Genomic DNA, 10,230 nt, shown 5'->3' with positions numbered 1-10,230 from the left:
GTGCTGAGATTTCTAGGAAACTAGGCGATATAGTATAAATTGAGACAAGAGCCCCAAATTCATACCATGTTTTTACCTCATTGGGATATTAATTTGGTTTCATTCATATCCTATGACACTTTCTTGCTATATCAACTCAGATTGTGGCTGGGTTGATACATATTCTTGTTTTCAATTTCTCTCAATTCTATTGATATACTTAAAATTGAGAAACTATAAGCTTGTTAGTACCAACATTAAATTTTTCCTTGTCAATTCGAGGTCTAAGGTTGATCTCTCCCTATTTAATTCTCGATATAAATGGCAGACTTGAAGTCTAGAGATAAGTGCCGAAGCTTCAATTTTTTCTTTGGTCGAATCATCTAAAGATGATCCAAACTTAGAACTTGTGCTAAGAGGTACTCGAATCCCCTACTCTAGGTATAGAGCCATGTACTCTAAAACTCTCTATTTGGAAAACTAGTGGCTTCTCAATTGCTTAGTGGATCGGCTTTTGCAATACGAACTATAATTGAATACAAGCTTGTGAACAACCTGTTACTCTATCAGAGACAATACTCTTGTCAAATTGTTGTAGCCTACCCGCAACTTTTGCATTTAGGACAAGCTTATTGAACTTGATTTGATGTATTTCAAGGTGTTCATCAAATGCCTCTGCATTTTCATGATGACATCGACATTAACACTGTCCATATCTCATTAAGAAATCTGCAATAATATTTTCATGAGATTTAATAATAATATCAAAAATATAATTTTGACACAAAGCCTGCCATTTTAATAATCTAAACTTCTCGATTTTAGATTAAGTTCTATTTTGAAGAAATCTTTTACCTATGTAATGTCTGCTCCTATATCATGAAAGTAAATCGGTGGTGTTTTCACTTTGTACCAAGGTGTTTGTCCAGCACCTCCAATTAATATTTATGTCATCTTAATCTATTAATTTAAGATTAAGATTTACTTGGAGAAATCTCATCCAATAATCAGAAGTAATTCTTCTTGCAATTCTTTTGGAAACACCTCTTTTTGATATACAGATTCCCGCTCCAGAATCAATGTAAGTAGCAAAATATTCTGCTTTATATTGTTGATATAACATCCATACTGGGATTTATATTGAGAATGGGCTCGCGGTTATTGGATTTTCCACATTCTATCATCTGTCATGAATCCATTCAATTCTCTAGACGTTTCCAAAGTTTGTGTTACTCGAGAAACTCTAACCCAAGAACCAATTGATCTGGTTCTTTTCCTGTGATTCCTTTGATATGAACTTCCAATTCAAAAATATTGATCAATCATTGGTAAGTTCCTATCATAAATTATTCCAAATAGTATATAGTATTACAAGGAAATTGATTTATTTGTCTTGTAATATCAAATACTATTACGACTACTCTCTACTTTTCTGGACATCTAAGTTTTCTTATTGTCGAAATTTTTTTAGTATCTATTGGGCTTCTTGGACACGTGTTTTTCCCTACATGTGACTTATTATTATATCTCCTTGAATAGATAGTTTTATTAATCTCAGTCTAATACTTTGATTTCTTTGTAGAATCGGTTTGTCTTTGATCTAAATATCTGTTTCTAAAAGAAAATCGATTATTTCTTGATAAATTTCCTGAGCAAAATTTTCAAATATTTCTGGTATTTCAATAAACTCATTTCTAACAAACAATCCTGTGTGATGTGTATTAGAAAAAGCATATGAAATTTGATAAGTGATAGAATATAATTTATTGTCATATTTCATCTGTCTCATTTCTTTGAAATTTTGATGTAGTGTTAAAGCTCGCCTGAAATCTCGATCTGTCAGGTTGTAGGCAATTCTTGGATAAATTTCTCATACATTTTTTCATGCGCATAGATTCTTTGAGATTGTTCCCAGTATTGAATCTTGAAGATTACCCATTCATTTATCGCATATAACAATGTCAATATGTGAATCTATTCAATCTTTAAAAATATCTTTTATCATAATCTGGATTGCTATGATATGAATCTAGGACATGGTTCATGTTACTTCTATATTGAGTTTTGTAATTACTCCTTAATTTCTTCAGAAAGAATTAATTTCATCTCCATCCGGTTTCCCATAAATTCCATTAGGATTGTCATTTTACTTCTGGAAACTTTATAGATTTTATGATGTTTTCTGTTTCTTAGGCCAAAATTTCCTAAGAACTTTTCTACCTCTCCTGTAGATAATCATTGATATCTATTTAGGCAATAATTTTTCCTCATGGTCATTTGGACCATATTATGAGATATTGTTGTCTGGATAAAGAAACCTGACAAAGCTTCATGTGTTTTGTGTCGAAAGACTCTTAAGTCAGATTCTAATTCTGTTCCATCAGATTCTTCATGACTCAATATTTCTTCTTCTTCATATATACTCTTGTCTAAAAGAATATTTTCAAACTGATATAATTGAACCAAACTTGGTAATAAACTACTTCTTCAATATCTGGAGTTGGTTTGAAGCGTTTTATTATCTTTCTGTCATTTTCTGGACAGTTGGTCGATATACGACATCTTGTTCCACATGTTCAACAATTACAATCTTTAAAAATTTCACTTGCTCGAATTTGAGCTCTTTTGAAAGTTTTCTTCGTTGGTGTACGTCCCGTGCTATGACATGAGTTTGATGCTTGGGATGACATCCTACTTCTTGATAGTCCAATTCTTTGTCCAAATAATTTTCTTTACAACATAAAGGAGTGCATTTATTAATACCCCTTAATCATTTGTAATTCTTTTGTATTGCTATCATATGACACCATTCTCCAAATTTTCCTTTGAGAAACGAGGCCTTTCCTGCCAAAGTATCTGTATTGCCAAGGTCATATTCTCTAATTAAAATTTTTTCTACATGGACTTGGCATTTTGGCAAATAAAAATTGTGGGGGCCCGTGCTCCTGATTCATATTTAATGACCAAACAACAAGGATTTTTTAATGTAAACAACGAAAGCGATTAAAATTTTCCATTTTGGGCCTACAAAAATTTCGGCATGACCTATTCGTAAATAGGACATCCCAAAAAAATCAAAACATCACAAATAATATTCATATACTCGAAATAAAGTCATAACATCAATTCACAACCTATAGCCGCACTGGCCAGGACTAAACACATGCAGANATATGACTCCATAATATAGTATATATATATGGGAACTCTCAACCATGNGCACACAACTATCAGGTCAAAACATCGTAAAAATAACAGTACAGCTACAAGAGACATCTCCTCGGTAAATGTATGACTCCATAATATAGTATATATATCTGAGAACTCTCAACCATGACTCGACGACTGGGCACCACTACCTGACGCTCCACCAGACACATCAAATACTCCTGGATAACCTGCTATGGCATAAAAAACAACCACATCATAAAAAAAAATGAGGGGTCGGGCCCCGGTACGACGAACCAGTAATATTACGACAAATATAACTGACATGAAATAACATCAAGTAAAATGCGATGCAATGCAATGTAATGCAATTCGTGAAAGGTAACAACTGATAATGGATACCAAACGGAGTCCAAATGAATCTCATCAACAACAGTAATAGTGGCCACCCGTGCCAGGAACGTAGCAACGCAACATCAAGTCGCCACTCATCCATGCACNTTAACAGTGGCCACCCGTGCCAGGAACGTAGCAACGCAACATCAAGTCGTCACTCATCCATGCACGTAGCATCGAGGGTACGGGAGCTACTCGCTCAGCCCTCATGCAAGTCATCAGGAGTGCTAATCCTACCCACCCGTTCCATCGATGACGCAACAACTCGATAGATCAATATCAATATCAATAGTAATCAAAGGAGTCNTACATAAAGCACGCCACAACTCATTACAAAATACTCAATGTCATCTCACGTCATAATAGACGTCGTAATGAAAACAGTTCGTACGTACCTCAACTGACTTTAATTTACCACAACGTATCTTAAATCCTCAAGAAAGTCCTGGAAATGTCAACTCAGACAAATCACCTGAATATTAATTTAAATGGTCTTATTATCATATAAAAATTTCAGAACCATTTAAATTCACTAAAAATCAAATGCCAACATTTTAGGCATTATAGATTCCTAAAATTCCAATATTCGACTAAAATGCCAAAAATTAATCATTTCTATTTTAATTCGTCGTAAAGCATCGAACTAGCTGATACTCGATTTATACATCTCAATACTTCAAAATCTCTAATTAAATATCCTGAAACTCGCTAACAGATTTCTAACATTTGATCGATACCTCGATTCAACTCAAAGTTTGTTGATATCAAATTTAACAAAAAAAATGGAGCAACCTTTTACACAATTTCTGGAATCATAGTTTATACCTCAATATATATACCAAAACGAAGCTTATGACCCAGAGAACAAAAGCCCTTTATCAATTTCCGAACTCCAGCAACGTACGGCGACGATTCAACGAAGAAACGGGCGACGGTTTCCGACGGATTTTCAAAAAGTGTCGAGAAACACTTCAAGATGGCTACCAAAACGTAGCTCTTGTCGAGAGCTTTCCAACCGTATATTTACTTGAATTTTTCGGTGACCGGTGACGGAGATACGGTTGATCAAAGCGAACGGCAATTGTGAGGAATCGAAGAACAGAAGCTACGGGAAGAATTAGGAAATCAGTGTGTGTTTATGATGTAATGTGTGAGAGAGTGTGTGTATTATTATATATATATATATATATATATTAATATTATATGTGTGTTTATCTTTTATCTTTTCGGGGTTCGAAACTTGACCCGGCCTATTTTATTTCAACTTTTGTGTGCTATAAAATTTAAATATGCATAAACACACAATTTAATTATCTGACTAATTATTTTAAATTTCTCAATTTAAAATAATAATTCTTAATTCTCGCCAAATAACATATAAGTAAATCGGGTCATTACAAAAATTGGATTGTTAAATTTTTTTTGACACCTGAATTTCATATATATTTAGTAAATAATATAATATCTTCATCAACCAAACAAATGTCATGTTATTCAAAACTATACAGAGCTTGAATATATTTTTTTTCCTTCGTGCCTTGATTGTTAAAATAATCTACTCCTATAAATTGTGTTTTAAATAAGGTAGTCATTCTCTCAATTATCTCACTAAGAAATTCTACGGCTAGGACCGACTCTTTGTTTTCTGCCGAATTCATGTCCTAGATGATTTTAACTGATATCATCATACTCATTTCTAAAAGTTTAATGAATCATTCTTTGTCGATATCAAGTGTGTCTGCTGCGATTCTCGTAACCGATATCCAGTCATCTATAATATCTTCTCTGTTTTTGAAGCACAGTACATCAAAGTTAAGCATAACCCTGTAAAAATATATTGGGTCTAAAACAAACTTATCATAGGGTGTTTGGTGCAAGAGAATTTGATTTCTCATTGACCTTGTTCACACTGGGTGTGCTTCTCCACTTACTTGAAAATCTGTTTGGAGTCCTCTCATATTTGTATTATGAGATCACACACTTTCCCTTGGTACTTCATGGGAAGATGACCAAATTATTGAAGGAGGTTCGCCCCTATTTTATTCATCTTCAAATCTACAATCTTGAGGTTTACAAAAGAATATGAAAGGTCTTGAAGATCTTCTAGACCAATCTTTTTTTATAGTTTTCACCTGTTTAATTTCTTTTCTGAGACAGTTTTAATCATATTGATCATTTTTTCGTTGTCGGTTAAAAGTTTTGGCGTTACCTTCATTTTCCCTCTTTGGTATAATAAGGGTTCAGTGTCAAAAGATAGTGATAACATTCCTTCCGATATCCCTTTACTAGAACTTTTTTATTGTTCTAGAGTTTGGATTATTTTTTGAATATATTTTAATATTTCAAGAATTTCTTCTTATTTTTCAAGGTTTTCTCAATTTATATGGTATATATTATAGTTGATTGCCAGAGTTATGTACCATATTTTTTATTTCTCTAAGATCTCCGAAGAATTTATAAGAATCCAAACTATTTCTAGGAACATATTACTTTGAATCATAAGTTTATCTTAGGACCCTGATGTACTCCTCTTTATTCCCGATGTCTAACATTAGTTAGCTTTTCTTGTAAATATTCCAAATATTGGAATAAATCCTATAAGTATTTAATCACGAACATATGTTCAGATCCATAAATTTTGAGAAAATATTTTTCTCAAACATTTAAATACACAACAATAATAATATTGTATGTTTGAAATAATTGTACCTCAAATCTGATACCATTTCTGATCCAATAAAACAAATAATAATTTAAGGGTATTTTTGACATTTTTTACATGGCTTGGGAGTTTAAACAAATTTTTTAGGGTATAGAGAGCAAATAACAACTTGTGTTTTGATTTGATGATTTATCTTCAATTTATCCTTTTATTTACTATAGTGTATTTTGGTTGAGAATATAAATAATATTAATAAATGATTTATTGTTGCTTTATTTTTTATTGTGTATTGTTTGATACGACATGATAAGTTAAAGCTTGTTTTCTTGTAATTCATGTTTAAAGGGGGTTTATAATTATCTCGAGCCATTTCTTTCATTATTTGATACAAGTCGTTTAATATTATAAGTTAGATTAATAAATGATTTCTTTTTTATTATTATTATTTTGATATTAGTCAGCGTTCGATGTGGTACATTGGGTTGAATGTTGATTTTTTGTAAGCTAAATTTTGTGCTGGTTTATAATTATTTACTGTTCAGTTTTTTCTCTTCTTGTTATGATTCTTCTCACTAATGTATATTTTTTCAACAAAAACTGTGGCGAAAGAATTTGTCCGATGTATGGACACAAATATTGTAGTAGGGAGACAAATGTTGGGACCAAATTGGAGTGAAATACAAGTACATGTTGTCTTCAAACCGAAAGAAAGTTTGATTAGGCCTTATGACCATTTACAAAGCTTCGAGGATGCACTTGGAAGACTGATAGCTTGGTTTGTCATGTAGTGTGATGGTCAATCTTGCCATTAAATTGTTTTTTATATATATTCTTATTATATCATTCAAGTTTAAATGTATATCAATTATGTTTGCAATTGACAGTTTACGAAGAATTTTGTTAGGTAAATTTAGATAAATGATAGTTTGTTTCTCATTTGATATTGTATTCAATCATTTGAATTAGCTATTTTTCACTTTATATTTTTATTGCTTTGTTTTACTTATGCCGGTATGTAAAATGTAATTATAGGTGACAAGCAATGGATATTTGATTTTTATTGAAATTTTTATTTTGGTTTTAAGCTAATTTGTTGTCTACGTGAAATGTGGTGTGAAAGGGGCTAATTATTTCATGATATCAAATTTTTTGTTGCCATAATGGAGTATCGAAGCTAATAATACGTAATTATATAAATGAATGTAAAACTAATTAAAAGGCATTTCAAAATATCCTTATAAATAAAAAATGGTGACATTTTTCAATGTTCTTATAATTGATTTATATCTTCTCATGAAAAAAGTAATGGACAGCAGCAAATTAGTTAGAAAGTCACTTGATTGGAAACATGGTTGCATATATAACAACAAAAATATATTCCATATGCAAAACAAATAAGTCCAGACATAAAGCCAACTAGCCAAGATCAAATGGCATTTTAGTGCACTTTGCTACAGAATATACAGCACAGAATTATACTTTCTACTATTCAAATGTTCCCAAAAGGGATTCTTTTTGTTTCTTTCTTTCTGTTGTTTCTTTTCAATGTAATGGTATAATCTCAATATCTAAATTGAAGTTTTTTTGTGAGGGCGCATATTAGTGAGGGGATGCTGGGGGTTTGATAACGTGGGCAGGGGGTAGATGGTGGGGGGGATGGTATCATGGGCGAGAACAGGAAGTAGGTCAGTCGGGGAGGATGACTTTTGAAGCTTGCTGACACAAGCAATGCAACAGCACTAATTTAAAAGGGTGTGGGTCTACTCCTTTAATTGGAATTGGATTGAACCAGGCATGCTTATCGGTTCCACCAGAACGGTTTCGGACCGGTTCCTATCGGTTATGGGTCCGGTGAGTTCGGAACCGGTTCCGGGTCCAAGTTGAAATACTTGGAACCAATCCAAACCAAGACCGGTTCGGTTTCTAATAAACCGGTTCCGGTTCGGGTCAAACCGGTTCCGAACCCTAATTTATTATAGTTTACTATATAATTAAAATTAGTAATATTAATGGACAATTTTTTTTTTAGTATTTTGATTGCAAATTATTGTGATTACATAAAAAAAAATTTAACAGAATAACTTAAACATTTATTTTTTCAATTGAACATCTAAAATTCATCACGATTTATTAAAATATATTTTGAATATTCTGGATCTTCGTCGGAACTTGAGCTTTGGAATTCGTCGATCGCGCCAGAGGTCCTATTCTTTTTTTCTGCTGCAAACCAATCTTGTAGGCACGTTAGCATGGAAAGTGTTTCTGGCTTTAAATTAGTTTTTTGGTCACCAATGATCCTTCCACATACTGAAAATGTTGATTCGGAAGCAACATTTGAACTTTGAATGGGTAGGACATCTCTTGCAATTGCAGATAACACTGGATAAAGTTTAGAATTTACTTTCCACCAATCAAGAACATCAAAATTATCCGTAGTCTCAATATATTAACTTAGATAAATTTGGATCTCATTGTAATTGGTGGTTGTCACCGATTTTTCTTTGAATTTTTGTCGTTTCAAACTTAGTACTTTCTATAATTACTATCCTTTTAATATATAACTTTTATGTTTAAAATAAAAGAATGTATAAATGTTTCAATTAGTACCTCCGCCACAACATTTAGGAGTCTGGCAGCCAAGCCATAAACGAGGTGTCTCCACAACCATTTTCTTTAGCCTTTCGTTGTTTGAATTAGTATTAACTTGGATTTGTTTATAAGGACATAGTCGCCTATTATATATTTTATTGTCGTAATTTTAGTCAATTTAATATCGGTAATCATTGACCAATATGTAATAAATAATAAGATTGGTCAATGATTACCGATATTAAATTGACTAAAATTACGACAATAAAATATATAATAGGCGGGTATGTCTATATAAACAAATCCAAGTTAATACTAATTCAAACAACGAAAGGCTAAAGAAAATGGTTGTGGAGACATCTTGTTTATGGCTTGGCTGCCAGACTCCTAAATGTTGTAGCAGAGGTACTAATTAATTGAAACATTTATACATTCTTTTATTTTAAACATAAAAGTTATATATTAATAAGTTAGTAAATATAGAAAGTGTGTATATATATATATATATATATATATATGTATCTATTCAGTGGGAGAAATGTTTACTACAAGTCGTTCTCCATGAACTCGTCCCAAACTTTAGACCTTAATTAGTTCTTTTAGATGAGTTACATATGATCATCTGTCATTTCTTTTATTGGAACATAATGAAAAATATTGTTATGTATGTACAGGGCACAAATACATGTGGCCTGAGTTAGTAGGGATGGATGGACACAAAGCAAAGGCCATAATCGAGAGAGAGATCGAACCCGTTGGTGTACGTGGGTTTTGTGAAGAAAGGAAATGGATGGTTGACTGATTTCTGCTGCAACCGTGTGCATGTCTTCCTTGATGAAAATCTCAAAGTTGCGTCCGAACCCTCCATTCCGATAATTGGATGATCGATGCCTATTATTAATATTATATTGATCTAGAATAAGAATTTGTTCATGAGAAGATATAAATCAAAATGTCATCTTTCTAATACTTTTTTCTTCCTTTTGACTATCTTGATTCTTTTATTAGTATTTTTATCGTCGAGAAATACATTTATAACAATGATAAAATACATATAAATTCATCCCAATAAAAATTTTTTCATCTGGAAATTTTAATGTCATTGTAAGATATTAATGATGACTTTAGAAGTGTCACGAATTAATGATTTTAAGACAACCTAAAATGTCGTAAAAAATTCATTTTTAGTGACACTTACGTATGTCATATATACTTATCCACGATAACAATAAAAATTTTCATTAGGGATAATTAATTTATAAAGTCAATTTAAAATGTATAGTTAACTAAGCTATTGTGACATATATAAATGCCTCTTATGCTAACTTATAAGAACATTGAAAAGTGTCACTACTTTATATTTATAAGGACATTTTGAAATGTCTTTTAATTAGTTTTACATTCATATGTATAATTAGCCATTTTCACACCGCAAT

General features: G+C 31.9%; 2 long non-coding RNA genes across 2 annotated transcripts; one reads left to right on the top strand and one right to left on the bottom strand.

Annotated features, from left to right (window-relative positions):
* Window positions 1–3,196: 3,196 nt before the first annotated feature.
* Window positions 3,197–4,701, bottom strand: LOC140958936 (uncharacterized). The gene is made up of 3 exons (XR_012171857.1): window positions 4,345–4,701; window positions 3,939–4,015; window positions 3,197–3,377 (listed from the first exon to the last, which is right to left on the bottom strand). It is a non-coding gene; the product is annotated as an uncharacterized lncRNA (long non-coding RNA).
* A 4,426-nt stretch (window positions 4,702–9,127) lies between these two features.
* Window positions 9,128–9,759, top strand: LOC140962362 (uncharacterized). Its single transcript, XR_012172531.1, has 2 exons — window positions 9,128–9,199; window positions 9,469–9,759. It is a non-coding gene; the product is annotated as an uncharacterized lncRNA (long non-coding RNA).
* The last annotated feature ends 471 nt before the right edge of the window (window positions 9,760–10,230 follow it).

The sequence above is a fragment of the Primulina huaijiensis genome, chromosome 2 (genome assembly GCF_012295235.1).
Source record: "Primulina huaijiensis isolate GDHJ02 chromosome 2, ASM1229523v2, whole genome shotgun sequence".
In the NCBI taxonomy this organism is placed as follows: Eukaryota; Viridiplantae; Streptophyta; class Magnoliopsida; order Lamiales; family Gesneriaceae; genus Primulina; species Primulina huaijiensis.
The sequence above is the reverse complement of the archived record's forward strand: the minus strand, read 5'-3'. Positions and strand labels throughout refer to the sequence as shown.